Genomic DNA, 16,610 nt, shown 5'->3' with positions numbered 1-16,610 from the left:
TCTATTGGGGTGATATGGTACTACGAGGTCCCTAAGATAAGATGGGACCTGATTATTCAAAACCTTATAAGTAAGAAGAAGAATTTTAAATTCTATTCTAGAATTAACAGGAAGCCAATGAAGAGAGGCCAATATGGGTGAGATATGCTCTCTCCTTCTAGTCCCCGTCAGCACTCTAGCTGCAGCATTTTGAATTAACTGAAGGCTTTTTAGGGAACTTTTAGGACAACCTGATAATAATAAATTACAATAGTCCAGCCTAGAGGAAATAAATGCATGAATTAGTTTTCAGCATCACTCTGAGACAAGACCTTTCTGATTTTAGAGATATTGCGTAAATGCAAAAAAGCAGTCCTACATATTTGTTTAATATGCGCTTTGAATGACATATCCTGATCAAAAATGACTCCAAGATTTCTCACAGTATTACTAGAGGTCAGGGTAATGCCATCCAGAGTAAGGATCTGGTTAGACACCATGTTTCTAAGATTTGTGGGGCCAAGTACAATAACTTCAGTTTTATCTGAGTTTAAAAGCAGGAAATTAGAGGTCATCCATGTCTTTATGTCTGTAAGACAATCCTGCAGTTTAGCTAATTGGTGTGTGTCGTCTGGCTTCATGGATAGATAAAGCTGGGTATCATCTGCGTAACAATGAAAATTTAAGCAATACCGTCTAATAATACTGCCTAAGGGAAGCATATATAAAGTGAATAAAATTGGTCCTAGCACAGAACCTTGTGGAACTCCATAATTAACTTTAGTCTGTGAAGAAGATTCCCCATTTACATGAACAAATTGTAATCTATTAGACAAATATGATTCAAACCACCGCAGCGCAGTGCCTTTAATACCTATAGCATGCTCTAATCTCTGTAATAAAATTTTATGGTCAACAGTATCAAAAGCAGCACTGAGGTCTAACAGAACAAGCACAGAGATGAGTCCACTGTCCGAGGCCATAAGAAGATCATTTGTAACCTTCACTAATGCTGTTTCTGTACTATGATGAATTCTAAAACCTGACTGAAACTCTTCAAATAGACCATTCCTCTGCAGATGATCAGTTAGCTGTTTTACAACTACCCTTTCAAGAATTTTTGAGAGAAAAGGAAGGTTGGAGATTGGCCTATAATTAGCTAAGATAGCTGGGTCAAGTGATGGCTTTTTAAGTAATGGTTTAATTACTGCCACCTTAAAAGCCTGTGGTACATAGCCAACTAACAAAGATAGATTGATCATATTTAAGATCGAAGCATTAAATAATGGTAGGGCTTCCTTGAGCAGCCTGGTAGGAATGGGGTCTAATAAACATGTTGATGGTTTGGATGAAGTAACTAATGAAAATAACTCAGACAGAACAATCGGAGAGAAAGAGTCTAACCAAATACCGGCATCACTGAAAGCAGCCAAAGATAACGATACGTCTTTGGGATGGTTATGAGTAATTTTTTCTCTAATAGTTAAAATTTTGTTAGCAAAGAAAGTCATGAACTCATTACTAGTTAAAGTTAATGGAATACTCAGCTCAATAGAGCTCTGACTCTTTGTCAGCCTGGCTACAGTGCTGAAAAGAAACCTGGGGTTGTTCTTATTTTCTTCAATTAGTGATGAGTAGAAAGATGTCCTAGCTTTACGGAGGGCTTTTTATAGAGCAACAGACTCTTTTTCCAGGCTAAGTGAAGATCTTCTAAATTAGTGAGACGCCATTTCCTCTCCAACTTACGGGTTATCTGCTTTAAGCTACGAGTTTGAGAGTTATACCATGGAGTCAGACACTTCTGATTTAAAGCTCTCTTTTTCAGAGGAGCTACAGCATCCAAAGCTGTCTTCAATGAGGATGTAAAACTATTGACGAGATACTCTATCTCCCTTACAGAGTTTAGGTAGCTATTCTGCACTGTGTTGTTATATGGCATTAGAGAACATAAAGAAGGAAGGAAAATGAAGATGACGAAGACTTCAATTGCGTGCTGGCCAAGTTTGACGAGTACTTTGTGCCGCGCAGGAATGTAATACATGAGCGGGCCTGTTTCCACCAACGCGTTCAAAGACCTGGGGAAAAAGCAGAGACTTTTATAAGGGCTTTGTACGAACTGGCAGAACACTGTGATTTCGGCGCGAGCAGGGAAGAGAACATTCGCGACCGAATTGTTGTTGGTATACTGGACAAGGACGTCTCAAAACAGCTCCAGCTAAAGCAGAAACTGACCCTGGCGGTGGCGATAGAAACTGTTAGGCAGTCCGAGGAGATCGCCTCACATGTTAGCATGCAAGGAGCAGAAACTGGGCTCGTGCATGAAGTGAATAACAAACCTAACAACAACGTAAAATTCCGAAGACAAAAGAAAAAGGGGAATAGCGGACATAACGGAGATGGCAAATGCGGAAAGTGCGGGAAAATGCGTCATAGCAGAGACGAGAACTGCCCTGCGCGGGAATCCACATGCAATTCGTGCAACAAAGTGGGGCATTGGAGCAGGGTGTGCAAGAGTAGGAGGGCTGTATGCGAGGTCACGGAGCAGCAGCAGCAGCAACTGTCATATTTCCTTGGGGCAGTGAGCAAAGCAGTTGCGGAAGCATCAGAGCAATGAACAGTCAAATTGCGCATAGGCTCCACTCCAGCTGAGTTCAAGATCGGCACGGGAGCCGACGTGAACATCATCTGTGAAGAAACCTATCACTCACTCAGACTCAAAACACCACTCGAGCCTGCAGACATCCAACTGGATAGCCCAGGAGGGGAGTTACAGTGCATTGGACAGTTCCAGAGCACTGTGGCTTACAAAGGAAAGAGACACCCACTCACAGCATACGTCGTCCGGGGCCGCACAGTCAGCAACCTCCTCAGCAGATCACTGTCTGTGAAGCTGAACCTGGTGAAGAGAGTGGAGGAAGCGGTGTGTAACACAGGACACCTGCAAGCATTTGGCGAGCATGGAACTCTTAAGACTGAACCTGTAAGAATACAGCTGAAAGACAATGCTCAACCGTACGCTGTCCACGCAGCTAGGCGCGTGCCAATTCCCATGCTCCAGAAAGTCAAAGAGGAACTTGAGCGTATGGAGAGGAACGGCATCATAGAAAGGGTGACGCAGCCTACCGACTGGTGTGCATCCATGGTGCCAGTCTTAAAGAAAAACACTGGTAAAGCACGTATCTGTGTGGATCTAAAAAGACTGAACAAAGCAGTTAAGAGAGAACAGTACATCTTACCTACCACAGACGAAATTATAGCTAAGTTGAGTGGTGCCACGGTCTTCACGACGCTCGATGCAGCCAGTGGGTTCTTCCAAATCCCACTACACCCAGACAGCTGCAAACTCACGACCTTTATCACCCCGTTCGGCAGATTCCACTTTAAGAGGCTGCCGTTCGGAATAACCAGCGCTCCCGAGATTTTCCAAAGGAAATGATGGAGACAATGGAGGGGCTGGAAGGAGTGGAGATCTTCATGGACGATGTGCTCATCTATGGGGCCACAGTGAATGAACACGACCAGCGTCTGGAAAAGGTCATGCAGCGCATCGAGATAGCTGGGTTGAAGCTCAACCGCGACAAGTGTTCCATCAGACAACAACAGCTGCGCTTCCTCGGGCATCTCATTGACAAGGATGGGATTCGGCCCGACCCAGACAAAGTCGAGGCTATACAACAGCTGCCACCACCAACGAACGTGCCAGAACTGAAGAGGATCCTGGGCATGGTAAACTACCTCGGAAGGTACATTCCCAACCTGTCCACAGTGGCACAGCCGCTGTACGAGCTCCTGAAGGGCAAAAACGCATGGACATGGGGTCTCGTACAACAAACAGCTTTTGAACACACCAAACAGCTACTGACAACGGCACCAGTTCTTGCCTACTACGATGTCAGCAAACCTACGGCCGTGTCAGCGACGCTAGCAGCTATGGACTGGGAGGAGTTCTCCTCCAGCTTCATGGGCAGCAATGGAAACCTGTCGCATACTGTTCCAGACGACTCACCGACGCAGAGACACGCTATGCCCAGATTGAAAAGGAATGTCTGGCCGGCATGTGGGCGTGCGAGAAGTTCGACAGGTACCTCACTGGCATTGAATCATTCAAACTAGTAACTGACCACAAGCCACTAGTGCCGCTCATAAACAGCTGCAACTTGGACAACGTACCTTTGCGGTGTCAGCGTCTCCTAATGAGACTGATGAGATTCAGTCCCGTGGCAGAGTATGCTCCTGGGAAAACTCTGATAGTCGCAGACACTCTCTCACGTAGCCCGCTGTCCACATGTACCGAGCCGGACACTCAGAGTGATGTGGCGTGTTATGTTGCTAGCATAGTGGGGGTAATCCCTGCTAGCCAGAATAAGATGGAAGAGATAAAGATGGCAACTGCAGAGGATGCTGAACTGCAGTCACTCATAAAGTTCATACGGACAGGATGGCCAGAACACAGCTGCAAGGTGCCTGTGGGTATAAGACAGTTCATGCAGGTCAAAGCAGAACTGTCAGAGCACGATGGCCTGGTCCTCAGGGGAAGCAGGATCGTGGTCCCGCAGCTGATGAGAAAAGAGATTCTCCAGAAGATTCACGAGGGACACCAAGGACTGACTAAATGTAGGGAAAGAGCCTACTCATCAGTGTGGTGGCCCGGTCTCGCTACAGAGATAAGCGGCCTAGTGTCATCTTGCCAAGTGTGCTTTGAACTGAAAAGAACACAACAAAAGGAGCCACTCATCTCTACACCACTTCCAGATCGTCCGTGGAAGAGAATCGCAATGGATTTATGTGAGTACAATCATCAGAACTACCTGGTTGTCTCAGACTATTACTCTAGATTCATAGAAATACTGCACATGCCATCCACAACCAGTACACATGCAATACGTAAGTTGAAGGCAGTCTTTGCCAGGTCTGGCATCCCAGACGAAGTAGTGACGGATGATGGGTCGCAGTTTTCTAGTGCTGAGTTTCAGGAGTTCGCGAAGCAATTCGACTTCAGACACTGCACGTCCAGCCCACACCACCCACAGGGCAATGGGCATGCAGAGAGGGCCGTGCAAACAGCTAAGAAGATCCTCAAACAAGCGGATCCAGTGCTGGCCTTGATGATCTACAGGTCCACTCCGTGCTCCTCAACCGGCTTCAGCCCTGCAGAGCTGTTAATGGGGAGAAAGATCAGGACAACGCTCCCTACCCTGGAGAAGAATCTTCGATCACGGTGGCCGAGCAGAGCAGCGGTGAAGGAAAAGGACGACCGAGAAAAGGCCAAGCAGGCCTACTACTACAATCGCCGCCATGGAGCCCGATCTTTACCTGTCCTACAGCCGGGCGATGTGGTAAGGTCCAAGTTAGACCATGAGAAATCGTGGTCACGGTCAGCAGTGGTTTCAGGAGAAAGCACCACTCCGAGATCACTCGTCATAAAGACACAGCAGGGGGCTGAGCTTCGGTGGAATCGCCGCCACCTTCGACCTGAACCGATTTCCCAGTCTTCCCTACCAGCGATCAGCGACAATACTGAGACAGACACTCACTCTGCCGTGTCAGAAACGGTTCCCTCCAGTCAGAGTGTGACTCCACCTGTAAGCCTTATACCCGGTCAGACTGTGACAAGATCTGGACGGGTGTGCAAACCAGTCAACAGGCTTGACCTGTAGATGGTACCTATGGCCTTTGGGGGGTTATGTAAAAAAAAAAAAAAAAAAAAAGGAAAGGGGGAAACGTAGAGATGGAATGTGAACAGAAAAGAGAACGTTTGTATTGAAATGGCATTATTGTTGTGAATGCTGATCCAAGTTCTTGCGGAGTTGAATCTGTAATAGAAGTTACATAAATGGGTTAATATTGATTTGAGATAGTTCACAGTAAATTTAAGGAGATTGGTTCCAAATATAAGTGTTGGGAAGGTGTCGTAACACGGACCCACAACAGGGGGCGCAAATGAACGGACAATGGATAAGAAAAGGAGTAACAATTTAATGTTGTGAAAAAACACAACGGAATACAAACAGGAATAATGATGCCAATTGTACACAGGAGGACTGTGGGCAGGCTCGAAGATAGGAGACCTCGGATGAACGAAGAGCCGGGGCCCACACCGCTTCCACCACCAACGGCCTGAAGAACACCGAAGCCGCCAAGCCCTGAGTCCCCAGGTGGTCTCTGTCCTCCGTTGTCGGCCCTGGTACTGCTGGCAGACAAGAAACAGAAGGCGGTGAGTGTGAGTCCTCACACCCAGCAACCTTTACACTCAATTCCTCCGGGAGGGATAACCTCCACCTCCAGGTACGTCTTTACTCGTGCAGCTCCCGTTTGTCCCTCTTCTGGGTCTTCACGGGAATGCGACTGCACACAGAACAATGTTAGACAATCAGTAATTCAGCAGAGAACGTTACCTCTAGTAGTAGAAGATTTCTCGGCGAGGAGGTGGAGTTGCAGTCCGGCCTTTATGGTGATGGTGATGAGATGAATGAGTGACAGCTGGTGCTGAGGATGAGTGACAGCTGTCACTCCCAGTGGCTCTGGCGCCCTCTTGTGCTTGAAGCCCGCACTCCAAGCAGGGCGCCATCTGGTGGTGGTGGGCCAGCAGTACCTCCTCTTCAGTGGCCCACACAACAGGACCCCCCCCCTCAACGGGCGCCTCCTGGCGCCCGACCAGGCTTGTCCGGGTGTCGGTGGTGGAAATCGACCAGAAGGGCCGGGTCCAGGATGAAGCTCCTCTTCACCCAGGAGCGTTCTTCGGGTCCGTAACCCTCCCAGTCCACCAAGTACTGAAAACCCCGGCCCTTCCGACGGACGTCCAGGAGCCGACGAACAGTCCATGCCGGCTCCCCGTCGATGATTCGGGCAGGAGGTGGTTCGGGTCCAGGGGTGCAGAGTGGTGAGGATTTTGGCGATGGGGAACGGCCCAATGAAACGGTCCTTTAGTTTTTGGGATGTCACCTGGAGCGGGATGTCCTTGGTGGATAACCACACCTCCTGCCCCGGTTGGTATGCAGGGGCCGGGGAACGCCGGCGATCTGCATGGGTCTTGGCCCTCGTCCGGGCCCGCAACAGGGCAGAACGGGCGGTCCGCCACACCCGGCGGCACCTCCGCAGGTGGGCCTGGACCGAGGGTACCCCGACCTCTCCCTCCACAAGTGGGAATAATGGGGGCTGGTAGCCCAGACACGCTTTAAAAGGGGAGAGGCCGGTGGCAGATGATACTTGGCTGTTGTGAGCGTACTCGATCCAGGCCAGATGGTTACTCCAGGCCGCCGGATGCGCGTAGGTGACACAGCGAAGGGCCTGTTCTAGGTCCTGGTTCGCCCGCTCTGCCTGGCCGTTCGTCTGTGGGTGATACCCGGACGAGAGACGTACGGTGGCCCCCAGCTCCTTACAAAAACTCCTCCAGACCTGCGAGGAGAACTGGGGACCACGATCCGAGACGATGTCCGACGGTATCCCATGCAGACGCACGACGTGGTGGACCAGGAGGTTTGCCGTCTCCTGGGCCGTCGGGAGCTTCGGGAGGGCCACGAAGTGGGCCGCCTTGGAGAACCGGTCCACTATTGTCAGTATGGCGGTGTTGCCCTGGGACGGCGGGAGGCCCGTGACGAAGTCCAGGCCGATGTGGGACCAGGGGCGATGAGGCACAGGCAGGGGTTGGAGGAGACCCCTGGTCTTGTGATGGTCCCCCTTGCCCCTGGCACAGGTGGTACAGGCCTGGACGTAGTCCCGGACGTCGGCTTCCAGTGACGCCCACCAGAAGCACTGCTGGACTACTGTCACGGTCCTACGCACTCCGGGATGACAGGAGAGCTTGGATCCGTGGCAGAAGTCCAAGACGGCAGCCCTAGCCTCTGGTGGGACGTAAAGTTTGTTCTTCGGACCATCTCCCGGGTCCGGGTTCCTTGCCTGGGCCTCCCGGACGGTTTCCTCCACGTCCCAGGTGAGGGTGGCCACGACAGTGGACTCGGGAAGGATGGTGTCGATGGGGTCCGACAACTCGGCCTTGGCCTCCTCTTCGTGCACCCGGGACAGTGCATCGGATCGTTGATTCCTGGTCCCGGGGCGGTAGGTGATCCGGAAGTCAAAGCGTGCGAAGAACAGGGACCAGCGGGCTTGCCTGGGGTTCAGCCGCTTGGCGGTCCGGATGTACTCCAGGTTCCGGTGGTCCGTAAAAACCGTGAAAGGCCCCGTAGCTCCCTCCAACAGGTGTCTCCACTCTTCCAGAGCCTCCTTCACCGCGAGGAGTTCTCGATTGCCCACGTCATAATTCCGCTCAGCGGGGGTCAACCTGCGGGAATAGTAGGCACAAGGATGGAGAACCTTATCGGACTCCCCGCTCTGGGACAGCACGGCTCCTACTCCTGAGTCTGAGGCGTCCACCTCCACTACAAACTGGCGAGTAGGATCAGGCTGCACCAGAAATGGTGCAGTCAAGAACCGGCGTTTCAACTCCCTAAACGCGGCCTCGCACCGGTCCGACCAGGTGAAGGGGACTTTAGTGGAGGTCAGGGCGGTCAGGGGGCTAACAACCTGACTGTAACACGTAATGAACCTCCTGTAGAAGTTTGCAAAGCCGAGGAACTGTTGCAGCTTCCTACGGCTTTTTGGTTGGGGCCAATCCCTCACCGCCGCAACCTTGGCCGGATCCGGGGCGACGGAGTTGGAGGAGATGATAAACCCCAGGAAGGACAAAGAAGTGCGGTGAAACTCACACTTCTCGCCCTTCACAAACAACCGGTTTTCTAACAACCGCTGTAGGACCTGACGTACATGCCGGACATGGGTCTCAGGGTCCGGGGAAAAGATGAGTATATCATCCAGATATACGAAGACAAACCGATGCAGGAAGTCCCGCAAGACGTCGTTAACCAATGCTTGGAACGTCGCGGGCGCATTGGTGAGACCAAACGGCATGACCAGGTACTCAAAATGACCTAACGGGGTGTTAAATGCCGTCTTCCATTCGTCTCCCTTCCGGATCCGAACTAGGTGGTACGCATTCCTAAGATCAAGTTTGGTGAATATTTGGGCTCCATGCAGGGGTGTGAACACCGAATCCAAGAGGGGCAATGGGTATCGATTGCGAACCGTGATCTCGTTCAACCCCCTGTAATCGATGCATGGACGGAGTCCGCCGTCTTTCTTGCCCACAAAAAAGAAACCAGCACCCATCGGGGAGGTGGAGTTCCGGATCAACCCGGCGGCCAAGGAGTCCCGGATGTAGGTCTCCATTGATTCGCGTTCCGGACGTGAGAGGTTGTACAGTCTACTGGACGGGTACTCAACGTCCGGAATCAAATCAATGGCACAATCGTACGGTCGGTGCGGTGGAACAGTGAGTGCCAGATCTTTGCTGAAGACGTCAGCCAGATCATGGTACTCCACGGGCACCGCCGTCAGATTGGGAGGGACTGTAACCTCCTCCTTAGCCGTGATCCCGGGAGGAACCGAGGATCCTAAACACTCCCGGTGGCAGGTTTCGCTCCACTGCACCACTGCCCCAGACGGCCAATCGATCCGGGGATTGTGCTTCACCATCCAAGGAAAACCCAAAATCACTCGGGAGGTAGAAGGTGTCACGTAAAACACGATCTCCTCCCTGTGATTCCCAGACACAACCAGGGTCACGGGCTGGGTCCGGTGTGTGATTAACGGGAGTAGAGTGCCATCTAGTGCCCGTACCTTCAAAGGCGAAGGCAGAGCCACTAGAGGGAGCCCCACTTCCTTTGCCCATCTGCTATCCAACAGATTCCCTTCGGACCCCGTGTCCACCAGTGCTGGGGCGTGAAGGGTTAAATCCCCACTCAGGATTATCACTGGGATTCGTGCTGATTTGTGGGGTTTCCCCGTGTACATGTTATGGCCCACCCTTAGCCCAGTTTCTAAGGACGGGCGTTGGTGTTTGACCGTTTGGGGCAGTCTTTTAACATGTGTTCACATGAGCCACAGTAAAAACACTCCCCGCGGGCCAGCCTCCTTTGTCTGATATCAGATCTCACTTTGGCCCTGCTCGTGTCCATGGCTTCGTCAGCAGGGGGAGCTGTTGCCACACGGAGCCCACTGGCAATGGAGCGTGGGGACGACGTCACCCTTTCAGACCCGGAAGAGAGAGGGACGGCTTGTGCCCGGCCACGCCCCCCGGCCTGCTCCCGACGGTGTTCATTCAAGCGGTTGTCTAAGCGTATAACCAGAGTGACAAGCCCGTCGAAATCCTGCGGTTCGTCCTTAGCCAGTAAATGCTCCTTCAGTACTGGAGACAGTCCGCTTATGAAGGCAGCGCGGAGCGCAACGTCATTCCAACCAGACCTCGCAGCCGCGATGCGGAAGTCGACAGCGTAATCAGCTGCGCTCCGACGCCCCTGTCTCAGTGACAGCAGCACGGTCGAGGCGGTGTCGCCTCTGTTGGGATGATCAAACACATGTTTGAATTCCCGTATAAACCCAGCGTATGACGTCAGAAGCCATGACTGCTGTTCCCAGAGCGCTGTAGCCCAAGCGCGTGCCTCACCTCGAAGCAGATTAATTACATAAGCCACCCGGGTGGCGTCTGATGCGTACATAACTGGACGCTGTGCAAAAACGAGCGAACACTGCATTAGGAAGTCTGCGCACGTTTCCACACAGCCTCCGTACGGTTCGGGAGGACTTATGTAAGCTTCAGGGGATGGTGGGGGGGGTAGTTGAACGGCCAGTGGAACATCTACATTAGGTCCCGGGCCAGCAGGAGGAGACACTGCAGCGACGCTCGACTCGCGTGCTTCCACTCTGGCGGTGAGAGCCTCCATCCTCTGATTGAGGATTGCATTTTGCTCGGTTACCAGCTGTAACTGAGCAGTGAAAGCGGTAAGGATTTGCTGCAGATCACTTACCACGCCTCCTGCTGACGCCTGCGCTCCTTGTTCTCCCATTGGCTGTTCAAGCTGTGGTTGACGCCCCTCGGGATCCATGACGAATGGCCGAGAAATCCTGTTGGGAAGGTGTCGTAACACGGACCCACAACAGGGGGCGCAAATGAACGGACAATGGATAAGAAAAGGAGTAACAATTTAATGTTGTGAAAAAACACAACGGAATACTAACAGGAATAATGATGCCAATTGTACACAGGAGGACTGTGGGCAGGCTCGAAGATAGGAGACCTCGGATGAACGAAGAGCCGGGGCCCACACCGCTTCCACCACCAACGGCCTGAAGAACACCGAAGCCGCCAAGCCCTGAGTCCCCAGGTGGTCTCTGTCCTCCGTTGTCGGCCCTGGTACTGCTGGCAGACAAGAAACAGAAGGCGGTGAGTGTGAGTCCTCACACCCAGCAACCTTTACACTCAATTCCTCCGGGAGGGATAACCTCCACCTCCAGGTACGTCTTTACTCGTGCAGCTCCCGTTTGTCCCTCTTCTGGGTCTTCACGGGAATGCGACTGCACACAGAACAATGTTAGACAATCAGTAATTCAGCAGAGAACGTTACCTCTAGTAGTAGAAGATTTCTCGGCGAGGAGGTGGAGTTGCAGTCCGGCCTTTATGGTGATGGTGATGAGATGAATGAGTGACAGCTGGTGCTGAGGATGAGTGACAGCTGTCACTCCCAGTGGCTCTGGCGCCCTCTTGTGCTTGAAGCCCGCACTCCAAGCAGGGCGCCATCTGGTGGTGGTGGGCCAGCAGTACCTCCTCTTCAGCGGCCCACACAACAATAAGTAAGCAACGGGTTGTTTGTTTTAAGGGGAATAATCCATTTTGAAGGGGGAGATGTCATATACGGTAACAGATGTGCCTGCACATATACTGTGTCATATACGGTAATGGGAGGACACGCGAGAGAGAGCGTGTGGTTGTGCGGTTGAGATGTGGAGTGACGGGGAGTAAAAGCCATAAAGACAAATAGCCTCCGGAGCAATCATTTACACAGGCGAAATCCGTGAAGTAGTCAGCGTTATTTTTTACAATTATTATAGACGTTTTAAGGCTGTAAAACCCCTCACTACATACTATACACTTTTCTCAAACAGGCATTAACATTTTCTCACTTTTTCAAATTCAAATTCAAACCTTAGTAGAAAAATAAGACCAACCTGTTTTCAGGCCCAAACATTTATTTGAGAAATAAAAATAGAACGTTTTCCTATAAATAATTATGATGGCTTTTAGAACTAACTAATTTAATTTTAACGATCAACCTACGAGGTTGCACACATAAGAAATTATTAATAGTGACTGACCAGTATTTCACAGTTCCTCTGATCGCGCCTCTTTGTCCTGGCACCGCGCCACTGTCACGCCTTTTTCCACTCACATCTCGCTGCAGGTGTCTTTTTCAGAGTGAAGAACACAGTTATGGGTAGTTGTTGGTGCTCTTTTTTCTTCTAGGCGAGAAGATTCTTATAAACAGACACGCAGAACACAATGCGCGTGCTCTCCCTTCGCGGTGCTGCAACAGGTGTCCCGTCATCTCGACAGAACACCGGCCTGCTTGATGAGGACGCAGAGCACAATACGCTGTTAAAAAAACGAAACAAAACAAAAAAAAAGCATGCAAAATTGGACTAAAAAAATCCACGAAACTGCGAGGCACTATATTTTCCAGTATTTCTTTTTCTTTCTTTTTTATTTTTATTTTTGATAACTCTCATATCCGAGACGGCAAGGTTGATGATGTGAGGGGGCGTTGCCCCCAAACGCCCCCTCGTGGTGCCAGGTCCGGAGCTCTCTGTGGAGCTCCGGACAGAAAGAGGAGAAAGAACTGGACAGCAGTAAGTTCCTTTTCTCTTGTTTATAAATTAACAAAATATTAAATGACAAGGATCTATTTTAGGTATAGTATACTGTAAATCAAATAATGAATGTTGTTTCATTCTTGGTAAATGCCACACTGGCAGAACCATTTATGAACATTAATACACATATATGCAATTTATTCTTGCAAGACAGAAGGTATGTTGTGCATGAGTGAACGTGGTGTGCATGGGTGACCCCCATCTGCCCTTCCTGACCAGCCTACAACATCCTACTCAAAGCCAACCGACAACTTCTACCAGGAAGGCCCGACCACCAAAACAACACAAAGACAGACAAGAACAAAACACAAGTGGTGAAGGCAATAACTGTGAAGTGCGACACCGAGGAGACGGGACCCCAACCGTACAACATACTAGGACAAACAACCACACATGAACAAGCAGTGACAGCAACAGTCTGTTGTCTAATTAGTGAGCATCCATACCCTAATCTAGGACACCAGATTCTTGTTCCCCTTGAGAGCACCCAAAACCGAATTGTGGTGACGGCCACAGACATACAACCATCCACACACAGAGACCCAGATCACAGCTAAATATCCGATCACGACTGTGGCTGGTGTGTTGGGGCCAGACAAAAGTACAGAACCTTACCATATGACATGGACCACTTCGGCACATCAGAAGCCATACGGCCGGATGTTGTTTCATTCATATGCACCATTTAATGGAACACTCCATCTTTCACCTCATTAAATATTCATACCATTGCACTAAATAAACATTCATTATTTGTATAATAAGATGCGCCAGTGTAAGTCACAGTTGGCTCATACTGTTAAGACACATGCAATAACTTCAGAAACATTTTTTGTTTGTTCCACTACTCTTCCAGTGTCCTCAGGCTAATTTCCAACAAACCTGCAGTGTGCATGTAGGTTAACCTCAGAAGTTTCCTTCAGGGCTTTATTTTGGTAAAGGTCAAGGTAACTGGGGTCAAATTTCAAAGTGATGATTCCCCCCATCACACTCCATTCCAATGTCCACTAAACCTGGCACATATCTATAGGTGGGTTCTGGAATTGCCCAAGTGACATGAAATTTACCAAAGATCAACCATTGAGGTCATGGCTATTGCGGTCAAAGGTCAAGGTAAAAGTTTTTCATTATGATTTTGCACCACACTTGCCACACATATGGAGGTGGGTTCTGGAATTGCCCAGGTGAGGTCAGTTTTGCCAAAGATCGGTCATTGGGGGTCAATGGTCAGATTTTCATAGGTCTTACTGTCTTCATGAGCGTGCCTAGTATATACACTTTTAATACTGCAATAGCAATTTGCTGCTCTTGTTTTACTTCAAAAGGGAGATGATACAAAACCAAACAAATAGAAAAGCAGTGACAGTTTCAGTTAAAAAAAACAAAAAAAAACAAAACAATGTATGAAAAAACAACATGGATGGCAACAGTGTGGAAACACAATTATTAACAAACAAACCAACAGTCCTTCCTGATCTCATGGAATCAGTCACCTGCAGCCAAGTCAGACTGTATGTGGGTGTCCTCAGGGTGAGCTTTGGTTTGCAACCTAAAATATGTATTCAAACTTTAACTGTCAAATCAAATGTCTTTGTAAAGCACTTTTAAAGGTATATGTTGAGCTTCAAAGTTAACATGTTACATAAAAAAACAACAACAAAAAAAAAAATATTTAAAGCAATAGCACAGCACATTATGAAATTTATCACAGTTTGCTTTTTATTTATTTGTATGTTTTTTGGTCATAATTTGGCACCAAGGTGAGCACATGAAACATACTTAATGTTTTGGTTGCAAAGGACCATACCCTCATTATTTTCACTCAGTTCAATATATACTCAACAAAAATATAAATGCAACACTTTTGGTTTTGCTCCCATTTTGTATGAGATGAATTCAAAGATCTAAAACTTTTTCCACATACACAATATCAACATTTCCCTCAAATATTGTTCACAAACCAGTCTAAATCTGTGATAGTGAGCACTTCTCCTTTGCTGAGATAATCCATCCCACCTCACAGGTGTGCCATATCAAGATGCTGATTAGACACCATGATTAGTGCACAGGTGTGCCTTAGACTGCCCACAATAAAAGGCCACTCTGAAAGGTGCAGTTTTATCACACAGCACAATGCCACAGATGTCGCAAGATTTGAGGGAGCGTGCAATTGGCATGCTGACAGCAGGAATGTCAACCAGAGCTGTTGCTCGTGTATTGAATGTTCATTTCTCTACCATAAGCCGTCTCCAAAGGTGTTTCAGAGAATTTGGCAATACATCCAACCAGCCTCACAACCGCAGACCACGTGTAACCACACCAGCCCAGGACCTCCACATCCAGCATGTTCACCTCCAAGATCGTCTGAGACCAGCCACTCGGACAGCTGCTGAAACAATCGGTTTGCATAACCAAAGAATTTCTGCACAAACTGTCAGAAACCGTCTCAGGGAAGCTCATCTGCATGCTCGTCGTCCTCATCGGGGTCTCAACCTGACTCCAGTTCGTCGTCGTAACCGACTTGAGTGGGCAAATGCTCACATTCGCTGGCGTTTGGCACGTTGGAGAGGTGTTCTCTTCACGGATGATGCAAAGGAGATGTGTTGCACTGCATGAGGCAAATGGTGGTCACACCAGATACTGACTGTTATCCCCCCCCCATGAAACAAAACTGCACCTTTCAGAGTGGCCTTTTATTGTGGGCAGTCTAAGGCACACCCGTGCACTAATCATGGTGTCTAATCAGCATCTTGATATGGCACACCTGTGAGGTGGGATGGATTATCTCAGCAAAGGAGAAGTGCTCACTATCACAGATTTAGACTGGTTTGTGAACAATATTTGCGGGAAATGGTGATATTGTGTATGTGGAAAAAGTTTTAGATCTTTGAGTTCATCTCATACAAAATGGGAGCAAAACCAAAAGTGTTGCATTTATATTTTTGTTGAGTGTATTTATACATCACCTAATCTTAGCATAAGACACCTTAAGGCCTTGAGGTCTAGACCTTACCCTAATGAGCAACAACACAGAGGTTATATTGAAAAAAGAGCTGGTTCTGTATGTTGGAGAAATAAATTCACATAATTTAGTTTATTCACTCTGTGTTCTTTTATCTGTAGGCATCAGACAGAGAGATCCAGTGGGTGATCCGTGTTGCTGTGGTCATGGTAGGTGTAGTTGGAACATCACTTACCAGCCTGAAAACCAGTATCATCATTTTCTGGTTCCTTGGCATCGATGTAGCCTACATCTTAGTCTTTCCTCAGCTCGTCTGTGTTGTCTTCTTCAACATCTCCAATACTTATGGAGCCATTATGGGCTTCCTGGTGGGGTTGCTGATTAGACTGTTGTGTGGTGAGCCGTTGGTTGGACTGCCACCAGTCCTCCACTTCCCAGGATGCACTCTTGAGGACGGTGTTTATGTCCAGTATTCACCAGTTAAAACCATCTGCATGCTGTTGGTCTTTGCAGTCAACTTATTGTTCTCTTATCTCACTTCTGTGCTCTTCAACAAAGACCTGCTTCCTGAGAACTGGGACATATTCCAAGTAAAAACCAAGAACTCACAGGAACCACCAGTACCAGCAAGTGGCACAAAAGCAGAGAGTGAAAACATGAACCTGGAGAACCAAGAGGTCACTGAGCCAATGATCAGTACCAGTTTTTAACTTCAATGTGCTTGTCTTGAAGAAAATAAGAACAACCCCAGGTTTCTTTTCAGCACTGTAGCCAGGCTGACAAAGAGTCAGAGCTCTATTGAGCTGAGTATTCCATTATCTTTAACTAGTAATGAGTTCATGACTTTCTTTGCTAACAAAATTTTAACTATTAGAGAAAAAATTACTCATAACCATCCCAAAGACGTATC

At 48.8% G+C, this 16,610-nt stretch overlaps 1 pseudogene; it reads left to right on the top strand.

The window, feature by feature from the left end:
* Window positions 1-16,410, top strand: part of LOC117523806 — a 48,019-nt pseudogene extending 31,609 nt beyond the window's left edge.
* Window positions 16,411-16,610: the final 200 nt, after the last annotated feature.

The sequence above is a fragment of the Thalassophryne amazonica genome, chromosome 13 (genome assembly GCF_902500255.1).
Source record: "Thalassophryne amazonica chromosome 13, fThaAma1.1, whole genome shotgun sequence".
In the NCBI taxonomy this organism is placed as follows: Eukaryota; Metazoa; Chordata; class Actinopteri; order Batrachoidiformes; family Batrachoididae; genus Thalassophryne; species Thalassophryne amazonica.
Note: the sequence above shows the minus strand (reverse complement) of the source record. Positions and strands in the feature narration are given on the sequence as shown.